Here is a 10,000-nt window from a genome sequence, read left to right on the forward strand (position 1 = left end):
GTAGACTTATGCATCCTTTTGTCCTTAAGTGGGCTAGAAAGTGTGTGTGTGTGTGTGTGTGTGTGAAGGCACAAGGAAACCCATCTGACCTCCTGGAAGTCTGTTCTGTGAGGTTTTCCCAAGTTTTACAAAGGACTTTAGGAGAAGGAAGCACCTAAAAGCTAGGCGAAATGGTCCTAGATCCAAGGAAATCTTTTAGATCAGGCTCAATTTCTTAAATAGTTTGCATTAACATAATCACTTCCAGGTCTGTGTGGGGCTGAGCTTGAGAACTCCTTAGTAAGTAGGCGTTTACAACAATAAGGGGTTTAATATTACAACACAGGCGAACATTCAGACACATTATCATAAGCTCACCTTGTCCAGGGACCCAAGCATGCTGCCTTTCCACTCTCAGAGCCCTTCACCTAACCTACTGTGCAGCTGTTTCACCTTTAATATCACTGTTCCACAGGCAGCGTGACGTCACAATGCTCCTTGTCTGTAGCCCGAACCAGGAGCCTTTGCAAACCTGGTATAATCTACATACTTACGGTGTGTTTAGTCTTGGACCACAAATGCAGTGAAGAATAATGGATTGCTACTCTTCATACATTTTTGACCATTGGCTCAGATTTGAATGCGTACTGGCCATCTGAGCATCTCTGCCAGGCCACCCTATGTCTAGAGACTGTAGATTTAGAGAGTTTATAAACATTGTCAGTTCATCAATAAAGTGTGCTCGCTTCGGCAGCACATATACTAAAATTGGAACGATACAGAGAAGATTAGCATGGCCCCTGCGCAAGGATGACACGCAAATTCGTGAAGCGTTCCATATTTTTAACAGCTTTTAGGAGAGAAATCTTTTTTGTTTTCAAGACTAATTGAAAAAATAAAGCAGGTCCCAGTGCTGTCCCCGTGATATGTATTTTTCAATTAGTCTCTCCTCAACATTTTTAATGTATTTGCTTTGCAGTAAAGAAGGTGCGCTCTATGTACAGCTGCATTTAGCAAGGAAGCCTGCAGGACTTCTGGGACTTTTCTTTCTCTTTTTTAGCCTCACTGTCATTATTCTTCACCACCCCCAAATCTATACTGCTGCAGTGTTGTGTTGCTTCGTGGGAAGCAGGACAAAGAGAAGGGCAGGGCCTATGCAAATGAAGGCCTCAGGGATGTCTGGGAGTGCCTTTTTAGCAGTATTGTTAAAGTCCACCTTGCAACCGGATTGGTCGGGTAAGCTGAAAAACACCATGCCAGATTGGGCACCAGGTCTCTTGGCGCTTGGAGGACATATTGGGTCTACATCCCTCAGTTTCTGAGGTCCAAGAAATGTTCACCCTCTACCCTAATAGAGAGGTCTTGGCCGATCGTGGCTGAGAGGGGAAGAAGGTAGCAGTGCAAGATGCTTATGGGCCTTCTCTAATAATGGACCAACTTTCTCTCTCTCCTTACCTGTGGTTCTGCTTGGCTACTGGGGCTACCAGTTGTAAGCCTGCAGCCCACAGGGAGTTGGTTTGTTCCTCTCACACATGTAAATGGGTAAGCATTCAAGTGCACACACCTGCCTACGTCCACAGACCCTCGCGCACACACACTTTTGTCAACAAGCTTTTTCGCAATTAAGAGTATCAGGGACCCATGTTGAAATACAAAAGCAGCACACCACGTGACGGCCATCACATAGAGTCCAGCAGCAAATGGGAAACGTTTAACTAGCTGTGGTCCTATTACTTGCGCTCTACCGTGGAACAACTGCTGGATGAGTCCTGCTGGAGAATATTGAACCTACAACAAGTCTGAGGTAAATAAGAATTCCACAGGAATATAATCAAACAGGGACCTACAACCCTTCCGAGCCAGATAGGAGTCAAACCTACAATCTTCTGATCCGTAGTCAGACGCGTTATCCATTGCGCCACTGGCCCTATGTAGACTTATGCATCCTTTTGTCCTTAAGTGGGCTAGAAAGTGTGTGTGTGTGTGTGTTTGTGTGAAGGCACAAGGAAACCCATCTGACCTCCTGGAAGTCTGTTCTGTGAGGTTTTCCCAAGTTTTACAAAGGACTTTAGGAGAAGGAAGCACCTAAAAGCTAGGCGAAATGGTCCTAGATCCAAGGAAATCTTTTAGATCAGGCTCAGTTTCTTAAATAGTTTGCATTAACATAATCAGTTCCAGGTCTGTGTGGGGCTGAGCTTGAGAACTCCTTAGTAAGTAGGCATTTACAACAATAAGGGGTTTAATATTACAACACAGGCGAACATTCAGACACATTATCATAAGCTCACCTTGTCCAGGGACCCAAGCATGCTGCCTTTCCACTCTCAGAGCCCTTCACCTAACCTACTGTGCAGCTGTTTCACCTTTAATATCACTGTTCCACAGGCAGCGTGACGTCACAATGCTCCTTGTCTGTAGCCCGAACCAGGAGCCTTTGCAAACCTGGTATAATCTACATACTTACGGTGTGTTTAGTCTTGGACCACAAATGCAGTGAAGAATAATGGATTGCTACTCTTCATACATTTTTGACCATTGGCTCAGATTTGAATGCGTACTGGCCATCTGAGCATCTCTGCCAGGCCACCCTATGTCTAGAGACTGTAGATTTAGAGAGTTTATAAACATTGTCAGTTCATCAATAAAGTGTGCTCGCTTCGGCAGCACATATACTAAAATTGGAACGATACAGAGAAGATTAGCATGGCCCCTGCGCAAGGATGACACGCAAATTCGTGAAGCGTTCCATATTTTTAACAGCTTTTAGGAGAGAAATCTTTTTTGTTTTCAAGACTAATTGAAAAAATAAAGCAGGTCCCAGTGCTGTCCCCGTGATATGTATTTTTCAATTAGTCTCTCCTCAACATTTTTAATGTATTTGCTTTGCAGTAAAGAAGGTGCGCTCTATGTTCAGCTGCATTTAGCAAGGAAGCCTGCAGGACTTCTGGGACTTTTCTTTCTCTTTTTTAGCCTCACTGTCATTATTCTTCACCACCCCCAAATCTATACTGCTGCAGTGTTGTGTTGCTTCGTGGGAAGCAGGACAAAGAGAAGGGCAGGGCCTATGCAAATGAAGGCCTCAGGGATGTCTGGGAGTGCCTTTTTAGCAGTATTGTTAAAGTCCACCTTGCAACCGGATTTGTCGGGTAAGCTGAAAAACACCATGCCAGATTGGGCACCAGGTCTCTAGGCGCTTGGAGGACATATTGGGTCTACATCCCTCAGTTTCTGAGGTCCAAGAAATGTTCACCCTCTACCCTAATAGAGAGGTCTTGGCCGATCGTGGCTGAGAGGGGAAGAAGGTAGCAGTGCAAGATGCTTATGGGCCTTCTCTAATAAAGGACCAACTTTCTCTCTCTCTCCTTACCTGTGGTTCTGCCTGGCTACTGGGGCTACCAGTTGTAAGCCTGCAGCCCACAGGGAGTTGGTTTGTTCCTCTCACACATGTAAATGGGTAAGCATTCAAGTGCACACACCTGCCTACGACCACAGACCCTCGCGCACACACACTTTTGTCAACAAGCTTTTTCGCAATTAAGAGTATCAGGGACCCATGTTGAAATACAAAAGCAGCACACCACGTGACGGCCATCACATAGAGTCCAGCAGCAAATGGGAAACGTTTAACTAGCTGTGGTCCTATTACTTGCGCTCTACCGTGGAACAACTGCTGGATGAGTCCTGCTGGAGAATATTGAACCTACAACAAGTCTGAGGTAAATAAGAATTCCACAGGAATATAATCAAACAGGGACCTACAACCCTTCCGAGCCAGATAGGAGTCCAACCTACAATCTTTTGATCCGTAGTCAGACGCGTTATCCATTGCGCCACTGGCCCTATGTAGACTTATGCATCCTTTTGTCCTTAAGTGGGCTAGAAAGTGTGTGTGTGTGTGTGTGTGTGTGAAGGCACAAGGAAACCCATCTGACCTCCTGGAAGTCTGTTCTGTGAGGTTTTCCCAAGTTTTACAAAGGACTTTAGGAGAAGGAAGCACCTAAAAGCCAGGCGAAATAGTCCTAGATCCAAGGAAATCTTTTAGATCAGGCTCAGTTTCTTAAATAGTTTGCATTAACATAATCAGTTCCAGGTCTGTGTGGGGCTGAGCTTGAGAACTCCTTAGTAAGTAGGCGTTTACAACAATAAGGGGTTTAATATTACAACACAGGCGAACATTCAGACACATTATCATAAGCTCACCTTGTCCAGGGACCCAAGCATGCTGCCTTTCCACTCTCAGAGCCCTTCACCTAACCTACTGTGCAGCTGTTTCACCTTTAATATCACTGTTCCACAGGCAGCGTGACGTCACAATGCTCCTTGTCTGTAGCCCGAACCAGGAGCCTTTGCAAACCTGGTATAATCTACATACTTACGGTGTGTTTAGTCTTGGACCACAAATGCAGTGAAGAATAATGGATTGCTACTCTTCATACATTTTTGACCATTGGCTCAGATTTGAATGCGTACTGGCCATCTGAGCATCTCTGCCAGGCCACCCTATGTCTAGAGACTGTAGATTTAGAGAGTTTATAAACATTGTCAGTTCATCAATAAAGTGTGCTCGCTTCGGCAGCACATATACTAAAATTGGAACGATACAGAGAAGATTAGCATGGCCCCTGCGCAAGGATGACACGCAAATTCGTGAAGCGTTCCATATTTTTAACAGCTTTTAGGAGAGAAATCTTTTTTGTTTTCAAGACTAATTCAAAAAATAAAGCAGGTCCCAGTGCTGTCCCCGTGATATGTATTTTTCAATTAGTCTCTCCTCAACATTTTTAATGTATTTGCTTTGCAGTAAAGAAGGTGCGCTCTATGTTCAGCTGCATTTAGCAAGGAAGCCTGCAGGACTTCTGGGACTTTTCTTTCTCTTTTTTAGCCTCACTGTCATTATTCTTCACCACCCCCAAATCTATACTGCTGCAGTGTTGTGTTGCTTCGTGGGAAGCAGGACAAAGAGAAGGGCAGGGCCTATGCAAATGAAGGCCTCGGGGATGTCTGGGAGTGCCTTTTTAGCAGTATTGTTAAAGTCCACCTTGCAACCGGATTGGTCGGGTAAGCTGAAAAACACCATGCCAGATTGGGCACCAGGTCTCTCGGCGCTTGGAGGACATATTGGGTCTACATCCCTCAGTTTCTGAGGTCCAAGAAATGTTCACCCTCTACCCTAATAGAGAGGTCTTGGCCGATCGTGGCTGAGAGGGGAAGAAGGTAGCAGTGCAAGATGCTTATGGTCCTTCTCTAATAATGGACCAACTTTCTCTCTTTCCTTACCTGTGGTTCTGCTTGGCTACTGGGGCTACCAGTTGTAAGCCTGCAGCCCACAGGGAGTTGGTTTGTTCCTCTCACACATGTAAATGGGTAAGCATTCAAGTGCACACACCTGCCTACGTCCACAGACCCTCGCGCACACACACTTTTGTCAACAAGCTTTTTCGCAATTAAGAGTATCAGGGACCCATGTTGAAATACAAAAGCAGCACACCACGTGACGGCCATCACATAGAGTCCAGCAGCAAATGGGAAACGTTTAACTAGCTGTGGTCCTATTACTTGCGCTCTACCGTGGAACAACTGCTGGATGAGTCCTGCTGGAGAATATTGAACCTACAACAAGTCTGAGGTAAATAAGAATTCCACAGGAATATAATCAAACAGGGACCTACAACCATTCCGAGCCAGATAGGAGTCGAACCTACAATCTTCTGATCCGTAGTCAGACGCGTTATCCATTGCGCCACTGGCCCTATGTAGACTTATGCATCCTTTTGTCCTTAAGTGGGCTAGAAAGTGTGTGTGTGTGTGTGTTTGTGTGAAGGCACAAGGAAACCCATCTGACCTCCTGGAAGTCTGTTCTGTGAGGTTTTCCCAAGTTTTACAAAGGACTTTAGGAGAAGGAAGCACCTAAAAGCTAGGCGAAATGGTCCTAGATCCAAGGAAATCTTTTAGATCAGGCTCAGTTTCTTAAATAGTTTGCATTAACATAATCAGTTCCAGGTCTGTGTGGGGCTGAGCTTGAGAACTCCTTAGTAAGTAGGCATTTACAGCAATAAGGGGTTTAATATTACAACACAGGCGAACATTCAGACACATTATCATAAGCTCACCTTGTCCAGGGACCCAAGCATGCTGCCTTTCCACTCTCAGAGCCCTTCACCTAACCTACTGTGCAGCTGTTTCACCTTTAATATCACTGTTCCACAGGCAGCGTGACGTCACAATGCTCCTTGTCTGTAGCCCGAACCAGGAGCCTTTGCAAACCTGGTATAATCTACATACTTACGGTGTGTTTAGTCTTGGACCACAAATGCAGTGAAGAATAATGGATTGCTACTCTTCATACATTTTTGACCATTGGCTCAGATTTGAATGCGTACTGGCCATCTGAGCATCTCTGCCAGGCCACCCTATGTCTAGAGACTGTAGATTTAGAGAGTTTATAAACATTGTCAGTTCATCAATAAAGTGTGCTCGCTTCGGCAGCACATATACTAAAATTGGAACGATACAGAGAAGATTAGCATGGGCCCTGCGCAAGGATGACACGCAAATTCGTGAAGCGTTCCATATTTTTAACAGCTTTTAGGAGAGAAATCTTTTTTGTTTTCAAGACTAATTGAAAAAATAAAGCAGGTCCCAGTGCTGTCCCCGTGATATGTATTTTTCAATTAGTCTCTCCTCAACATTTTTAATGTATTTGCTTTGCAGTAAAGAAGGTGCGCTCTATGTTCAGCTGCATTTAGCAAGGAAGCCTGCAGGACTTCTGGGACTTTTCTTTCTCTTTTTTAGCCTCACTGTCATTATTCTTCACCACCCCCAAATCTATACTGCTGCAGTGTTGTGTTGCTTCGTGGGAAGCAGGACAAAGAGAAGGGCAGGGCCTATGCAAATGAAGGCCTCAGGGATGTCTGGGAGTGCCTTTTTAGCAGTATTGTTAAAGTCCACCTTGCAACCGGATTGGTCGGGTAAGCTGAAAAACACCATGCCAGATTGGGCACCAGGTCTTTAGGCGCTTGGAGGACATATTGGGTCTACATCCCTCAGTTTCTGAGGTCCAAGAAATGTTCACCCTCTACCCTAATAGAGAGGTCTTGGCCGATCGTGGCTGAGAGGGGAAGAAGGTAGCAGTGCAAGATGCTTATGGGCCTTCTCTAATAATGGACCAACTTTCTCTCTCTCTCCTTACCTGTGGTTCTGCCTGGCTACTGGGGCTACCAGTTGTAAGCCTGCAGCCCACAGGGAGTTGGTTTGTTCCTCTCACACATGTAAATGGGTAAGCATTCAAGTGCACACACCTGCCTACGTCCACAGACCCTCGCGCACACACACTTTTGTCAACAAGCTTTTTCGCAATTAAGAGTATCAGGGACCCATGTTGAAATACAAAAGCAGCACACCACGTGACGGCCATCACATAGAGTCCAGCAGCAAATGGGAAACGTTTAACTAGCTGTGGTCCTATTACTTGCGCTCTACCGTGGAACAACTGCTGGATGAGTCCTGCTGGAGAATATTGAACCTACAACAAGTCTGAGGTAAATAAGAATTCCACAGGAATATAATCAAACAGGGACCTACAACCCTTCCGAGCCAGATAGGAGTCGAACCTACAATCTTCTGATCCGTAGTCAGACACGTTATCCATTGCGCCACTGGCCCTATGTAGACTTATGCATCCTTTTGTCCTTAAGTGGGCTAGAAAGTGTGTGTGTGTGTGTGTGTGTGTGAAGGCACAAGGAAACCCATCTGACCTCCTGGAAGTCTGTTCTGTGAGGTTTTCCCAAGTTTTACAAAGGACTTTAGGAGAAGGAAGCACCTAAAAGCCAGGCGAAATGGTCCTAGATCCAAGGAAATCTTTTAGATCAGGCTCAGTTTCTTAAATAGTTTGCATTAACATAATCAGTTCCAGGTCTGTGTGGGGCTGAGCTTGAGAACTCCTTAGTAAGTAGGCGTTTACAACAATAAGGGGTTTAATATTACAACACAGGCGAACATTCAGACACATTATCATAAGCTCACCTTGTCCAGGGACTCAAGCATGCTGCCTTTCCACTCTCAGAGCCCTTCACCTAACCTACTGTGCAGCTGTTTCACCTTTAATATCACTGTTCCACAGGCAGCGTGACGTCACAATGCTCCTTGTCTGTAGCCCGAACCAGGAGCCTTTGCAAACCTGGTATAATCTACATACTTACGGTGTGTTTAGTCTTGGACCACAAATGCAGTGAAGAATAATGGATTGCTACTCTTCATACATTTTTGACCATTGGCTCAGATTTGAATGCGTACTGGCCATCTGAGCATCTCTGCCAGGCCACCCTATGTCTAGAGACTGTAGATTTAGAGAGTTTATAAACATTGTCAGTTCATCAATAAAGTGTGCTCGCTTCGGCAGCACATATACTAAAATTGGAACGATACAGAGAAGATTAGCATGGCCCCTGCGCAAGGATGACACGCAAATTCGTGAAGCGTTCCATATTTTTAACAGCTTTTAGGAGAGAAATCTTTTTTGTTTTCAAGACTAATTGAAAAAATAAAGCAGGTCCCAGTGCTGTCCCCGTGATATGTATTTTTCAATTAGTCTCTCCTCAACATTTTTAATGTATTTGCTTTGCAGTAAAGAAGGTGCGCTCTATGTTCAGCTGCATTTAGCAAGGAAGCCTGCAGGACTTCTGGGACTTTTCTTTCTCTTTTTTAGCCTCACTGTCATTATTCTTCACCACCCCCAAATCTATACTGCTGCAGTGTTGTGTTGCTTCGTGGGAAGCAGGACAAAGAGAAGGGCAGGGCCTATGCAAATGAAGGCCTCAGGGATGTCTGGGAGTGCCTTTTTAGCAGTATTGTTAAAGTCCACCTTGCAACCGGATTGGTCGGGTAAGCTGAAAAACACCATGCCAGATTGGGCACCAGGTCTCTAGGCGCTTGGAGGACATATTGGGTCTACATCCCTCAGTTTCTGAGGTCCAAGAAATGTTCACCCTCTACCCTAATAGAGAGGTCTTGGCCGATCGTGGCTGAGAGGGGAAGAAGGTAGCAGTGCAAGATGCTTATGGGCCTTCTCTAATAAAGGACCAACTTTCTCTCTCTCTCCTTACCTGTGGTTCTGCCTGGCTACTGGGGCTACCAGTTGTAAGCCTGCAGCCCACAGGGAGTTGGTTTGTTCCTCTCACACATGTAAATGGGTAAGCATTCAAGTGCACACACCTGCCTACGACCACAGACCCTCGCGCACACACACTTTTGTCAACAAGCTTTTTCGCAATTAAGAGTATCAGGGACCCATGTTGAAATACAAAAGCAGCACACCACGTGACGGCCATCACATAGAGTCCAGCAGCAAATGGGAAACGTTTAACTAGCTGTGGTCCTATTACTTGCGCTCTACCGTGGAACAACTGCTGGATGAGTCCTGCTGGAGAATATTGAACCTACAACAAGTCTGAGGTAAATAAGAATTCCACAGGAATATAATCAAACAGGGACCTACAACCCTTCCGAGCCAGATAGGAGTCCAACCTACAATCTTCTGATCCGTAGTCAGACGCGTTATCCATTGCGCCACTGGCCCTATGTAGACTTATGCATCCTTTTGTCCTTAAGTGGGCTAGAAAGTGTGTGTGTGTGTGTGTGTGTGTGAAGGCACAAGGAAACCCATCTGACCTCCTGGAAGTCTGTTCTGTGAGGTTTTCCCAAGTTTTACAAAGGACTTTAGGAGAAGGAAGCACCTAAAAGCCAGGCGAAATGGTCCTAGATCCAAGGAAATCTTTTAGATCAGGCTCAGTTTCTTAAATAGTTTGCATTAACATAATCAGTTCCAGGTCTGTGTGGGGCTGAGCTTGAGAACTCCTTAGTAAGTAGGCGTTTACAACAATAAGGGGTTTAATATTACAACACAGGCGAACATTCAGACACATTATCATAAGCTCACCTTGTCCAGGGACCCAAGCATGCTGCCTTTCCACTCTCAGAGCCCTTCACCTAACCTACTGTGCAGCTGTTTCACCTTTAATATCAC

The 10,000-nt window shown here is 45.3% G+C and overlaps 6 non-coding genes across 6 annotated transcripts; 5 read left to right on the forward strand and 1 right to left on the reverse strand.

The window, feature by feature from the left end:
- The first annotated feature begins 717 nt into the window (after positions 1-717).
- On the forward strand, positions 718-824 carry LOC147705364 (U6 spliceosomal RNA). Its single transcript, XR_015298047.1, has one exon. It is a non-coding gene; the product is annotated as a U6 spliceosomal RNA (small nuclear RNA).
- A 1,803-nt stretch (positions 825-2,627) lies between these two features.
- LOC147705365 (U6 spliceosomal RNA) lies at positions 2,628-2,734 on the forward strand. The gene has a single exon (XR_015298048.1). It is a non-coding gene; the product is annotated as a U6 spliceosomal RNA (small nuclear RNA).
- A 1,805-nt stretch (positions 2,735-4,539) lies between these two features.
- On the forward strand, positions 4,540-4,646 carry LOC147705366 (U6 spliceosomal RNA). The gene has a single exon (XR_015298049.1). It is a non-coding gene; the product is annotated as a U6 spliceosomal RNA (small nuclear RNA).
- Positions 4,647-5,656: 1,010 nt separating this feature from the next.
- TRNAR-ACG (transfer RNA arginine (anticodon ACG)) lies at positions 5,657-5,729 on the reverse strand. The gene has a single exon. It is a non-coding gene; the product is annotated as a tRNA-Arg (tRNA).
- A 720-nt stretch (positions 5,730-6,449) lies between these two features.
- LOC147705368 (U6 spliceosomal RNA) lies at positions 6,450-6,556 on the forward strand. Its single transcript, XR_015298363.1, has one exon. It is a non-coding gene; the product is annotated as a U6 spliceosomal RNA (small nuclear RNA).
- A 1,805-nt stretch (positions 6,557-8,361) lies between these two features.
- On the forward strand, positions 8,362-8,468 carry LOC147705369 (U6 spliceosomal RNA). Its single transcript, XR_015298050.1, has one exon. It is a non-coding gene; the product is annotated as a U6 spliceosomal RNA (small nuclear RNA).
- Positions 8,469-10,000: the final 1,532 nt, after the last annotated feature.

This window comes from Lissotriton vulgaris, chromosome 7 (assembly GCF_964263255.1).
Source record: "Lissotriton vulgaris chromosome 7, aLisVul1.2, whole genome shotgun sequence".
Lineage (NCBI taxonomy): Eukaryota > Metazoa > Chordata > Amphibia > Caudata > Salamandridae > Lissotriton > Lissotriton vulgaris.